Genomic DNA, 14,944 nt, shown 5'->3' with positions numbered 1-14,944 from the left:
GCCTCTGTTTCTTTTAATTTAAAGAGAAATTTTGTTATAGGGTAAAGTTACATAAGGCTTGATCCAAAGCCCATTGAAGAAAATGAAGAGACTCCCATTGACTTCCAATATTAGAGCCATCCTTCATGCTACTGCCAATGATCATGCACCTCCTGCCGCCCCCCCACATATGGTAAATAACAAGAAGTGTATTTTGTGTACTTTAAAAGGCTTCAAATGTATATGAAAATTCCATGGCTGCTGGAATAGTCAGGAGCAAATTACCCACCAAATATTAAGAAAATTAACCTCCTTTCACTCACAATACCTGATGTAATGCGGCAGCACATGTTGGAGATGTTATTTCATATTAAATACACTTCTGTCACTTAATTAGCTGATCAAGTGCCTGTAAGAAACAGAAAAGGAGTACTTGTGGCACCTTAGAGACTAACAAATTTATTTGAGCATAAGCTACAGCTCACGAAAGCTTATGCTCAAATAAATTGGTTAGTCTCTAAGGTGCCACAAGTCTTCATTTTCTTTTTGTGAATACAGACTAACACGACTGCTACTCTGAAACCTGTAAGAAACAGGTACATATGATGGGAAATGTCATGTTAAGAAAATTCAGGGCCCTGGTAGTGGCAATGGGTTTTGCCACAAAGCCAGTGAGGAATCCACCTGCAACACACCGACTGCTGCAGGGACACTGGCTAGTCCCTCCCCGGGCTGCTTCCTACCATGCCTCCTGTAGTTGAAGTCAAGGTGCCTCAGGTGGCGATTGCAGTCTCTAGGGCATCTGTGGGTGCCTGTCTGGGCCTCGGCGTCTCCTGCTCCCTCGGTCCAGGTACCTGGCTGCTCCTCAGCTGGAGCCAGCTGGGCATATCCTTCCTCCTCAGCAGGCCCCTCCACTCCACAAGTGAGGTAGGCTTCTCCCTTTTATCCTGCAGCAGCAGTTGGAGCTTGCCCAGCAGGGTTGAGGGGCAGTGGCTTCCGCTGCTAAGAGTGCTGTCTTAACCCCTTCTGCTCCAGCGCGGGGCCAGTATATCCCATCACAAGCACTAAGATTACAATTTGACCTCCCTCCACGTTCACTTTCAATTTTTCTGTATCTGGGAGTGTAATGGAACAGCACACACCAATATTTGGATACAGATCCACATTGCAAACTGAAGTTGAGAGTGTGTAGATCCGATGTTTCAGTTCAGCCCACTATAGAGATAAGGGTTAACTGTGAAATTCAGATCCCAGTTCAGTTTCCGATCCTCTTCCATTCCCCTAATTTATGAAGTGTTTGTGTGTCTGAATTAGGAGTCTGTGTTAGGAGCATCACTAATTCCCATATTTATTAAGAAAATCACATGCAAATACCTCATGCAATATCTATACAATTTCTTTATAGTTCAGAACAGTATTATTTTGTTTACTTGCTTTTGAGCTTGTCACACTCATATCCCTTTTCATAAATCACTTGCACACTGATTTTTTTAGAGTGAGTCAGAAGTGAAAACAAAAGTGAGGTATTGCAGAAGAAAGAGAAAATGGCTTAAATGTTCTCAAGTAAGGTAAACCAATTCTTTAAATATCTAAAAACTGAATGGATTAGAATTAAAAAATATATTAGACATTTGGAAATTATTAGTCTTGAAAAAACATAGTGTCAAGGTTCTTTCCCCACTCTGAACGCTAGGGTACAGATGTGGGGACCTGCATGAAAAGCCCCCAAGCTTATCTTTACCAGCTTAGGTCAAAACTTCCCCAAGGTACAAAATATTCCACCCGTCGTCCTTGGATTGGCCGCTACCACCACCAAACAAATACTGGTTACTGGGGAAGAGCTGTTTGGAAACGTCTTTCCCCCCAAATACTTCCCAAAACCTTGCACCCCACTTCCTGGACAAGGTTTGGTAAAAAGCCTCACCAATTTGCCTAGGTGACTACAGACCCAGACCCTTGGATCTTAAGAACAATGAACAATCCTCCCAACACTTGCACCCCCCCCTTTCCTGGGAAATGTTGGATAAAAAGCCTCACCAATTTGCATAGGTGACCACAGACCCAAACCCTTGGATCTGAGAACAATGAAAAAGCATTCAGTTTTCTTACAAGAAGACTTTTAATAAAAATAGAAGTAAAGAAATCACTTCTGTAAAAGTCAGGATGGTAGATACCTTACAGGGTAATTAGATTCAAAACATAGAGAATCCCTCTAGGCAAAACCTTAAGTTACAAAAAAGATACACAGACAGAAATAGTTATTCTATTCAGCACAATTCTTTTCTCAGCCATTTAAAGAAATCATAATCTAACATGTACCTAGCTAGATTACTTACTAAAAGTTCTAAGACTCCATTCCTGGTCAATCCCCGGCAGAAACAGCATATAGACAGACACACAGACCCTTTGTTTCTCTCCCTCCTCCCAGCTTTTGAAAGTATCTTGTCTCCTCATTGGTCATTTTGGTCAGGTGCCAGCGAGGTTACCTTTAGCTTCTTAACCCTTTACAGGTGAGAGGAGTTTTACTCTGGCCAGGAGGGATTTTAAAGGGGTTTACCCTTCCCTTTATATTTATGACACATAGTATTAGTTTATTGTCCTCAAATCAGGTGGGACGTTTTAGATCTACTTTAATTTTAAGTGGTATTCCATGTGTTGGAAAGCAGACTAAAAAATGATGCTGAAGTGTTTCAAGTACTGGCCACTTCAGAAATAGGGTTGCCAACCCACCAGGATTGTCCTGGAGTCTCCAGGAATTAAAGATTAATCTTTAATTAAAGATTATGTCATGTGATGAAACTTCCAGAAATACATCCAACCAAAATTGGCAACCCTATTCAGAAAGGGGGATTGTTCCTCCAAGAATTGTCCCTTTTGGGGGAGGGTTGATTTTTTTTAAAAAAACATATACACTGCCATTTTTGGCTAAATCTTGTACTTTTTACTCATATGAGCTGGGCATGAATAAGGGACTGCAAAGTCAAGCCCTTTATTTTTGGCTTTTGAGTTATTGGGTTAAAGCTAAGGGGGATTTAAGCTTCTTCTTTCTGCAATAGCACATTTCTGTTACACATCATTCTGTCTTTAGCTTAACATCTGATGACAACTGGCAATAAGACAATTAGGGAGATGCTGTGGCTGACTTGAACTATAAATACTCTATTAAATAGAAAAACTTTGATGTTAACTGTTCAGCTGTAATGTTGCATTAAGCACTCAGCAGTCAGGAAATGCCAAAGTTAAAGCTAAACCTCAGCTTTTCCTCTGCCCTGTGGTATATGTGCATTACAATAAAACCTTTAATTACATGATCTCAATGATTTCTTGAATAGTACAATGTAATATCATACTATATTTTCTAGGCTCTTATATATATGTGTGGAGCACCTTGTAATATTTTTTTCACATTTTTATATTTACATAAATAAAATTGTCATGATGTTCTGGGATATCGTCCCAAAATATTATACAACAAACATCACAGTGTGTGGGGGGGAAATGGTTCTCACTTACCCACTGATTAAAGCACCTTATTCCATGCTGCCCCTCATGGTTGGGACGTGCCCCTTGGAAACATCTGCAAAGCTATCTCATTATTCACCTATCGTGCTGACCAATATTGTTTCACTATTTCCTTGGTCTTTCTGTATCACCTGTGTCTTGTCTTGTACTTAGACTGTAAGCTCTCTACTGTACTGCCGCCTTACATTCTCCTGGGAGCTGCTGTATATTAAGAGTTTAATATAATCTTTTAAGATAGGTCATCTTGTATCTGTGACTAACAAGTTTTATTCTCTGTTGAAAATGAGGTAAGCATATTAAAAGTGTAATATCTCTACTAGTTTTTAACAGTAATGTCTCCACATTTTATACTCATGTGTTGTGTTTGCCCCTCTCTGTTGCTGCCAATGATAGCCACAGTGGGTGATCCTAGCTCCCAATATTAAGGGGCTAAAATATGGCACATGCAAGTAGCTATGAACAATGAGTAAAGAAAATGCAAAGTGTCATGAAAGCAACATAAAGTTATATTCAAAACTGTGGCACAAAAAAGTACATTTTAAAGGGAAAAGTATTGTTCTAGACTCCCATTTGTTTATATTTTTAAAATGTTTCTGTCAGGATAATTTTTCTTTCATGTAGCTCTAAATTTGTGTCCCATCATCAGCTTCCATCTTCTTCCACATATAATTCAGGCTTCTCCCCCTCCTTTTCACAAAGCTCCCCATAAGTCCTCTCATACCTACACCTCCAATCATCAGACTATACTGTACCCTATCTTGTCTCCCAACTGCCTCCATTGTCTTCTCTAAGCTTTGCATCTTCTTTCATGCCTTTCCATACACTTGGAACAGCATCACAATTAATGCATACTATACTACAGTGATGGGTTTCAGTATAAAGCCCTAAGATGAATGCCAAGCATCGTTAAGAACATAAGAATATAAAAATGGCCATACTGGGTCAGACCAAAGTCCATCTAGTCCAGTATCCTGTCTTCTGACAGCGGCCAATGCTAGGTGCCCCAGAGGGAATGAACAGAACAGGTAATCAACAAGTGATCCATTCCCTGTTGCCCATTCACAGCTTCTGGCAAACAGAGGCTAGGGATACCATTCCTGCCCATCTTGGCTAATAGCCATTGATGGACCTATCCTCCATGAATTTATCTAGTTCTTTTTTGAACCCTGTTATGGTCTTGGCCTTCACAACATCCTCTGGCAAAGAGTTCCACAGATTGACTGTGTGTTGTGTGAAGAAATAATTCCTTTTGTTTGTTTTAAACCTGCTGCCCTTTAATTTCATTTGTGTGTTATGAGAAGGAGTAAATAACACTTCCTTATTTACTTTCTCCACACCAGTCATGATTTTATAGACCTCTATCATATCCCCCCTTAGTTGTCTCTTTTCCAAGCTGAAAAGTCCCAGTCTTATTAAGCTGGCCTCATATGGAAGCTGTTCCGTACCCCTAATCATTTTTGTTACCCTTTTCTGAACCTTTTCCAATTCCAGTATATCTTTTTTGAGATGGGATGACCACATCTGCACGTAGTATTCAAGATGTGGCATACCATAGATTTATAGGGAAGCAATATGATATTTTCTGTCTTATTATCTATCCCTTTCTTAATGATGTCCAACATTTTGTTCTCTTTTTTGATTGCTGCTGCACATTGAGTGGATGTTTTCAGAGAACTATCCACAATGACTCCAAGATCTCTTTCTTGAGTGGTAACAACTAATTTAGATCCCATCATTTTTTATGTATAGTTGGGATTATGCTTTCCAATGTGCATTACTTTGCATTTATCAACACTGAATTTCATCTGCCATTTTGTTGCCCAGTCACTCAGTTTCGAGAGATCCTTTTGTAGCTCTTCACAGTCTGCCTGGGATTTAACTATCTTGAGTAGTTTTGTATCATCTGCAAATTTTGCAACCTCACTGTTTACCCCCTTTTCCAGATCATTTATGAATAGGTTGAATAGAACTCATCCCAGTACAGACCTCTCTCCATTCTGAAAACTGATCATTTATTCCTACCCTTTATTCCCTATCTTTTTACCAGTTACCAATCCACGAGAGGACCTTCCCTTGTATCCCATGACAGCTTACTTTGCTTACGAGCCTTTGGTGAGGGACCTTGTCAAAGGCTTTCTGAAAATCTAAGTACACTAGATCTACTGGATCCCCCCTGTCCACATGCTCGTTGACCCCCTCAAAGAATTCCAGTAGATTGGCGAGGTATGATTTCCCTTCACAAAAAATATTTTGACTCTTCCCCAACAAGTTGTGTTCATCTACGTGTCTGGCAATTTTGTTCTGTTATAGTTTCAACCAGTTTGCCTGGTACTGAAGTCAAGCTTACTGTTCTGTAATTGCCAGGATCACCTCTGGAGCCCTTTTTAAAAATTAGCTATCCTCCAGTCATTTGGTACAGAAGCTGATTTAAATGATAGGTGACAGACTACAGTTAGTACTTCTGCAATTTCACATTTGAGTTCCTTCAGAACTCTTGGGTGAATACCATCTGGTCCTGGTGACTTAGTATTGTTTAGTTTATCAATTTGTTCCAAAGCCTCCTCTACTGACACCTCAATCTGGGACAGTTCCGCAGATTTGTCACCTAAAAAGAATGGCTCAGGTTTTAGAATATCCCTCATATTCTTGACCCATGAAGACCGATGCAAAGAATTGCTCTTCTTCCAAGGTTTGTCTAGGATAGGAAATATGATGTAGGCTCAGCAGGGGTTTACTAACAAGAGTTAACGTAGATCACTTTTTCTAATCCAGACAAATTGTTATGGCATCCCTCTTACATCCCTCTTTGTGGGCCATCACTCTGTGTGCTTTTGTCTGGTCTGTAGTATGTCTAATTTATTGTCTTTCCCTTTGGTTCTGTCTGTTTATGTTGGGTCCTCTGTCTTGTCTGTCAGATTATGGCTGAGAAGTATATTGTTTAGTTTGTGAGAATAATATTTGACTCCTATAATAATATGGGTATTCTGGTTTGTCTGCCTTTTGTAATATATCAAAATGCATTGATCAGAGGCATGGAAAGAATTCACTAGGAACAGCCACTAAATAAATTATGACCATTTATTTTGAGAAAAATAAACAAATGGTGACATGAGAAGGATGGTTAAGATGTTGGGATGCTAGCCTGGACCTTGGGAGGCCCAGGATGCTTAGGCCTTGTCTTTACTACCCAAAACAATGTGCTGTTTGCTTTATAAGGTAATATCTGAGTGAAGACAAGGTAGCTTAGAGTTTTAACATGAGATGAAGTTAAAGACTCTGGGGGATCCTAATATTTAATTTGTGTGCAAACTATAAACTGCTTTGTCTTCATATGGATTTTACTTCATTAGTTAACTTAAGTTCATGAACTCATGTTACGAGCACACCTTTTTCAGTGAAGATAAGGCTTTAGTCTTTGTGCTTTCTTCCCCGCCTATAAAATAGGGATAATAGTACTTCCTAGCACAAAGGAGGTGTTGGGAGGATAAATACATTTAAGATGGTGATGTGGTCAGATACTACAATAATGGCAGCCATATAAGTACCAAGTTAGATGACAGAAGGTATGTGGAGCGGAGCAGTTACCCGGCTCCCATGGAAAAAAAAAAGCTAGGCTGATTGGGGAAGCAGCCACAGCTGGGGCCACACACAATCAGGCCACAGCTGGCCCTATAAAAGGGCTGTGAACCAGGAGCTGAGTCAGTCTCTCTCTAGCCTTGGAGGGAGAAGGAGCTAGCTGCCTAGGAGAAAAGGGTACTTGAAGTTGGGCTGGGGAAAGGCAAGAGGAGCTCCAGCCTGGCAACTCCCCAGACTGAGGCCTTGTGCAAGGTCTAAAGAGATACTGGAGCTGCAGAGGTAGCTGGTCCAGGTAGCTGGTCCAAGCAGCTGGTCCCTTGCCGATGATGAGTGGCCATTACAGACTGCAGTCAGGGCTGATGCAAGGATATTTTGTGCCGTAGGCTAAACTTCCACCTTGTGCCCCATCACCCCCTGCACATTGGCTCATTGAGGGACAAATCCCAATGAGCCTTTAGGATTTGGTATTTATATGAATAAAAAGACTACACAGAAATTGTGCTAGCTGAGCATGTTTATAGGAGATATAAACCCTTATGCTTCAAACCACAGATCAACCACTAAGTGGGGTCAGGAGGAAAATTCCTCTATGAGCATCTCGTTATATAATTGTTTGCTATGGGAGTGAGCGGGTGCATCTTCCTTTGAAGCGTCTAATATTGGTCATTGCTGAAGATGGATACTGCACAACTGGAGCACTGATTTGATCTAGAATGGCAATTACCCTGCCACAATAGAGAAAATGAAAAGCACAGGTGATTTAGGAGCACAAGCTGAATTGAGCTAGAATGGGACATGTGCTTCTAAATCAGTTATGTTATTTTTTTGAAAACCCCAACCTTAATTCTTATGTCACAGAAATCCACAAAGACTTTGCAAATCACAGCTGGGGAAAAGCAAGAAAAGAGTTAGCTCCTCAGTTTAGTACAGTGGAATTCTCCAAACGAGAACCAAAAGCCAGGGAATGCAGTGTCTACTTAGGCCCACAGAAATTTTATGGAACTTCAGTATGTAGAGATGCTATGTATGAAGCACTGACTATAAGAGATGCATAAATATAAGATTTGCATTAGCTGTGAATTTCAAGTACTTAATGTTTTCTGCATTTCATTACAAACTTGAAAATGGCCTAATTTTTGCTGAAAATTTCAGCAGATATCTGTAGTTTTAGAGAAACAACCTTGTTTTGAGCAAAAATTGGCCCAGGTTTTTAGTAAAGATTAATTTGTGCATACTTCAAGTTTCTGATGCAAAAACTGCAATATTGATTAATGTGCTAGTAAAATACAATGTGTCTGGATTGTTTTGAAAAAAAGGACAGAACTTTTCATGCACACCTTTACACAGATTTGCTAAACGCTTGATTTTTTTTTTTCCCCAAAAAGAAGAGGGGACTAAAGAAAAACAGGAGGAGGGAAAATGTTACAGATGGAAACTCAGAATAACAGGGAAACAGACTTCTTTCCCTCTATTCTATATAAATTGTGTACTCTTTCTCATCCAGTTTATTTTCCTTCCTTTCCAAATCTCCTTTTCTCCTCTTTTCTTCTACCACTTATCTCCTTTTTCTGTCTCTCACATTACCTTCTTGTTCTCTTTGGCCCAGCTCTATCCCTTGCTCATCTGTCACCCATTCTGGCCTTCTCCTCTGTTCCATTCCTTTCTGTTTCCTTCCAGTGGCAGAAAACTTCTTAACGACTTTACATTTCTTTCACTTGCAGCTGCAGTGCTCATGCATTTTGAGCTCGGCTGACCCTGAAAAAGGGGGTATTTTTCTTGCTAGTAATTCCAGCCATGCTAATATGACAGAGAGGGAGTTGTATGGGTTAGTAAAGGCAGTAGTGTAACTGCAAATAAGAGGATTTCTAAATGCAGAACAGACAGCAGGTATGAGTGAGCCCTACCTCTCAATTGTGGGAATCTGTTGTTGGAAAACTGGGGAAATTCTTTCACTGCCAGCTTTAGCAGCAATATACTTTGCTCCAGTTATTTTGCTGAGTGACGCTCTGGGTAAATGCGGTTCAATACGTGACTGATTTGTCTCCTGTGAAATTCACTTTACCTTAATAAAGAAAAGATGGGGAAATTGTAGTACTAAGAGCTACAACTACATAATAACAGGTTTCAGAGTAGCAGCCGTGTTAGTCTGTATCCGCAAAAAGAAAAGGAGGACTGGTGGCACCTTAGAGACTAACAAATTTATTTGAGCATAAGCTTTCGTGAACTACAGCTCACTTCATCGGATGCATGCAGTGGAAAATACAGTGGGGAGATTTTATATACACAGAGAACATGAAACAATGAGTGTTACCATACACACTGTAACGAGAGTGATCAGGTAAGGTGAGCTATTACCAGCAGGAGAGAAAAAAAAATAACTTTTGTAGTGATAATCAAGGTGGGCCATTTCCAATAGTTGACAAGAATGTGTGAGGAACAGTGTGTGTGTGGGGGGGGGGAGAAATAAACATGGGGAAATAGTTTTACTTTGTGTAATGACACATCCACTCCCAGTCTTTATTCAAGCCTAAGTTAATGGTGTCCAGTTTGCAAATTAATTCCAATTCAGCAGTAAATAATAAATACTGATAATGGTAATTAGAATGATTATAAGTGTATTCATAGAAGTTCCCTGAAACGGGTTATTTAAATGATGACAGATTGACTAGGGCTGTCAGCACCTGTCTGGAGTTCTGACTAGCCACACTCTAAAAATCACAAACTCTGAGGCATCTGCCTGTCATGATCTATGAAGCCAAAGACCTCCTTAGGCTACATGATTGCAGTAACAGCAGCAAGAAGCACGTAGAACGTCTTTCAGTGTTTCCAGTGTACTCTCCATTCTGTTTAGCTACAAGGAAATCACTCCCTGTTCCTTAAATTAATACAAATTCAGGGAAAAGTAGTGTGGTGGTCAGTAATGATCTCAAGGCTTATGGTGTTTGCAAGAAATCACTTTATTCTGTGTCCAGTGTCGTGGACAGTGATCACTTAATTGAAGTACAGAACAGAGCTGAAAGATCACCTATCCTATGATCCATGCCCCTAGGAAAGTTCCCTACTGCTAAGGCATAGGTTAACAGACTAGCTGGACAGGCTCATTGTTCTGTGAATCCTAAAATGAGTAGAACCGCCAAGAAAGTGGGTGCACGTGTTGGTCACTGTAGGGGAAAAAAAGGAACCTTTCATTTTTGTACAGACACAAAATAATTAAATATGTAAAAAGGGAGTATTTCCCGCTGCCTACGAGGCCAGAAATTTCTGAGGAGGTGGCAGATGCATTATATATTTTTCTGGGCTTGATGCATCAGCAATACAGTGGTAGATGCCCTTAGAAAACAGAGCACAACTTTGTGCAAATTTGATACCCCTTTGGGAGACACTGTTCCCACAGACTGCCATCTGGGTTGTGTTTGGCACCCAAGGTGTTTCACAGGAAAATATGACACCTTTTTTTGGTAGGGGGCTTTTGTTTTTTGGTGGGGAAAGAGCAATAAAAAAGCATAGCTAGGGGCTCCAAGCAACTTTAAAAAGAGCCAGAAATTCTGGGCTAAAGTTAACCAGAAATAAATAAATAGATCTCCCAGATATGTCAAACCAGCAATGTAGAGAGGTAGATCACAATAAGGTTAAGACTATAACCAACAAGCCAAAGAAGAGGTACAAAGATTCTTTGGAAGGGTGAACTATGTAGGGAACTCTGTGCCTAATTAGTTGCGTGAATCAGCAACCTGAGTGTTACTGTGCAAGGCTGTCCAATGGACAAGGGCTGCAAATCTTGATACGTAGCTAGAGAAGCTAAATGAGTTAAACAGGCCCCAGTCCCGAGTACTATGACAGTAAACACAAAACGAAGTCGTCCACAGATGCCTCCAAGGAGAGTGTTGGCATACCTTACAACATTATGGCCCAAACTGGAGGCTTGTAACTTAAGCGTCACAGGCACTAAAAAACTGAGTGTGGATACACTCCAATAGAGAAGGCAGATTTGGCCTTAGTCCATGGGCATAAAAAGTAACTTTATTTATGGAAGGCCTGTGTTAACTGAAACTGACCATGAACTGTTTATTGCCATTGCCAAAAGGAGCCTGGAAAACACCCCACTCCTGTACTATGTGGTGTTCAGTGATCACTCAGTGCTTAAGCTGCATACAAGAGATCTGATTTATCCTGTGTGTGGTTCCAGGTAGAGTGCAGTGCAGTACAGTGCTCCTCTAATTTCTGTATTGTGATTTCATAATTGGCTGTCTCTGACTGAGTTAAATGAAAACTATTAAACAGATGAAGTGCTTTAGCACCAGTCACTGTCAAAAATAAGGCTACCTGCTGAATGTCTTCCCTTTTTACTGGCTCCAATTGCTTGAAGGTGCACATTGTCTTCCATGCTTCCAGAGTTTTAGCTCTGGTGGCGCTATTAACTGCTCCATTCTTCCTCTCTGGGAATCTTCTTAATTTCTCTTTACGTATTGTACCAGCTGGTGTTCAGTGATCGCTCAGAGCTTAAGGTGTTTGCAAGAGTTCTTTTTAGTCTCTGCCCAGTTCTCACCATTTGTGCATAACAACACAAGCACCTGTCTGGGAACCTCTGCTCTTAAAGGCACAGTCTCTAGTACCACAAATACCCTCTTGTCATTGCATGATCGCACAACAGTAAAACAATCTCAAACCCTGCACAGCTTTTATAACACTGAGAATGGGGTAGTCCTTTCTGATAGGCACTGGGGAACCTAGAAAAATGCAGAGTGTTGCCAAAGCTTTAAATGTCAAATTAGAGAACGTTTAAAAAACAATTAAAATGTTATTTAGAATGGCCTTCCCCCACTCATCAAAAAAGAAAAATCTAAACATGAATTTCCATATTATGGCATGAGAACATGAAAATGAATGTCAGAATTTTGGTGCCAAATTCTTCCCTGCTGAGAGTGGGCACTCAGCCGTCTTATTGAATGAGTGGAATGTGGCATCTTGTGATTATAACTTTATCAAATAATTAACTCAAATGAATCAACTTAATTTATGAACAGCCATCTATGATCTATACCCTCTGAGGCCTAGAACTAATAATTAACGAGCAAGAAGGCTGAGAAGAGCCCACAATGGGGGTTTCATACTCTGCCTGTGTAACATACACTGACACATACCAAATCAAGAACCCTAAAAAGGAACTAACAGTCTTCAGTCTGTTTGAGACCACAAACAGGCTTGTATGACTGTTGTTTGGGAACAGTAGTTCCTGACCTACGTCAAGGCTTTATCATGTGTGGGTGAGCTGTTCCAGTCTAATGATCTCAGTGGTTATGTTGAGTCACTGAAAGAGTGGCCTTCTGCTATAGCTAGCTCTAAATATGATTAGTGGAACCTTGAAGTAAACTTGTTGAACAAGAGGCAGCCACTGCACCATGGTAAGCAGCAGCTGTGATCTACAAATGGTTTTCAAGGGCAGTTCCAAACATAAAACAGAAATAAGTGTTAGACCGAAGAACAATGGCAGCAATTCTCCTTGCTGCTCTGATAGTACTCCCTTCTGCTCTCAGTGGGCGTGCCCAGCTGTCAAGGCCGTGTGAAGGAGTCATGTCCCTACCCAGCCAGCAGCATAATGCTGCAAGATGTGGATCAGTGCCTGCTGCTCTTGTGTTATTGCAGGATCAGATCCTGTTTCTGATGATAGATTTCAATAATGTTTAATTTAGTAGTAGCTAAGAGAGTTAGAGGAGTCAGGAGGTTTTGGAGTGCTCCTCTCCTTCATGCTGTTGGATCCAGTTTGGGGAAGAAGTAGACGTGTTTGAGGCAGGTGATGGACTGATGGGTTACCCTATTGGGCAGAAGCCAGTCTGATGGAGAAGGGAAGCCACAGGCATGGTAGAACTATGAATCAAAAACATGATAGTACATTGGTCATACCATGTAAACAAACACAGCCTACCGAATATTAGTGTCCAGCTTTGAGGTCACAATAATAGAATAAGAGAAATTTTGGGCTAGAAGGGACTCAAGATGTCATCTCTAGTCCATTCCCCTGTGTTGAGGCAGGACCAAATATACCTAGACTGTCTTAGACAGGTGTTTTGTCTAACTTTGTTCTTAATTTCTAGTGGTGTAGAGAAAGTAGATAAGGAAGTGTTGTTTACTACTTCTCATAGTACAAGAACTAGGGGTTCCCAAATGAAATTAATAGGCAGCCGGTTTAAAACAAACAAAAGGAAGTATTTCTTCACACAATGCACAGTGAACCTGTGGAACTCCTTGCCAGAGGATGTTGTGAAGGCCAAGACCATGACAGGCTTCAACAAGAACTAGATAAATTCATGGAGGATAGGTCCATCAGTGGCTATTGTCCAGGATGGGCAGGAATGGTGTCCCTAGCCTCTGTTTGCCAGAAGCTGTGAATGAGCGACGGGATGGATCACTTGATGATTACCTGTTCTGTTCATTCCCTCTGGGGCACCTGGCACTGGCCACTGTCGGAAGACAGGATACTGGGCTAGATGGACCTTTGGTCTGACCCAGTAGGGCCGTTCTTATGTAGTGATGGGGATTCCATAACCTCTCTTAGAAATCTGTTCCAGTACTTAACTATCATTATAGCTAGAAAGATTTCCTAATATATAACCTAAATCGCATTTGCTGCAGATTTAAGTTGATTGCTTCTTGGCGTATATTTGGTGGATATAGAGAACAATAGATAATCATCCTCTTTATAACAGCCCTTAACATGTTTGAAGACTATCATCAGTGTTCCCCCCTCACTCTTCCTTTCTCAAGACCAAACACAGCCAAATTTTTTTTTAACAGTTTCTCATAGGTCACATTTTCTAAACCTTTTATTGTTTTTGCTGCTTTCCTCTGGACTCTTTCCAATTTGTCCACATCTAGCATAAAGCATGGCACCTAGAACTAGACACAGTACTACAGCTGAGGCTTCACCACTGCTGAGTAAAGCAGGACAATTACGTCCCATGCTTTATATATGACACTCCTGTTAATGCACCCTAGAATGATATTAGACTTTTCTGCAACTGCATTACATTGTTGGCTCATATTCAATTTTTGATACAGTACAATACCCAGATCCTTTTCAGCAGTATTACCTTAGCTAGTTATTTCCCATTTTGTAATTGTATTTGATTTTTCCTTTGCAAGTGTACTGCTTTGCACTTGTCTTTATTGAATTCTTGATGTCAGACCAATTCTCCAATTTGTCAATGTCCTTTTTTATTCTAATCCTGTCCTTCAAAGTGCCCGCAACTCCTCCTAACTAGGTATCATTTGCAAATTTTATAAATATACTCTCCAACCCATTATCCAAGTCATTAATGAAAATATTGACTAGTACTAGACCCAGGACAGAATCCTCTGTGACCCTAGGTGAACAGTGAAACATAGATAACTACTGAGTGTGAGGGTTTTTTTTTTTGACAAATTGTGCACCCACCTGATGATGATTTCATCCAACTTCCGTTATGAGAATGTCATGTGGACTCTGTCAAAAGCATTACTAAAATCAAGATGTATCGGGTCTGCTGCTTCTCCCCTATCCACTAGGACAGTAACCCTGTCAAAGAAGGAATTTAGGTTGTATGGCCTGATTTGTTCTTCACAAATTCATACTGGTTATTATTTACCAATCTGTTCTCCTCTAGGTGCTTACAAATTGATTGTTTAATAATTTGTTCCAGTATCTTTCCTGGTATCGAGGTTAGGCTGACCTGTCTATAATTCCCCAGGTCCTCTTTGTTCCTTTTTTAAAAGATAGGTACTGTTTGCCCTTCTCCAGTCCTCTAGGACCTCACCTGTTCTCCATGTGTTCTTGAAGATAATTACTAATGGGATTGCTTCAGCTAGTTCCTTATGTACTCTACAGTAAATT

Source organism: Caretta caretta, chromosome 4 (genome assembly GCF_965140235.1).
Source record: "Caretta caretta isolate rCarCar2 chromosome 4, rCarCar1.hap1, whole genome shotgun sequence".
Taxonomy (NCBI): domain Eukaryota; kingdom Metazoa; phylum Chordata; order Testudines; family Cheloniidae; genus Caretta; species Caretta caretta.
Note: the sequence above shows the minus strand (reverse complement) of the source record.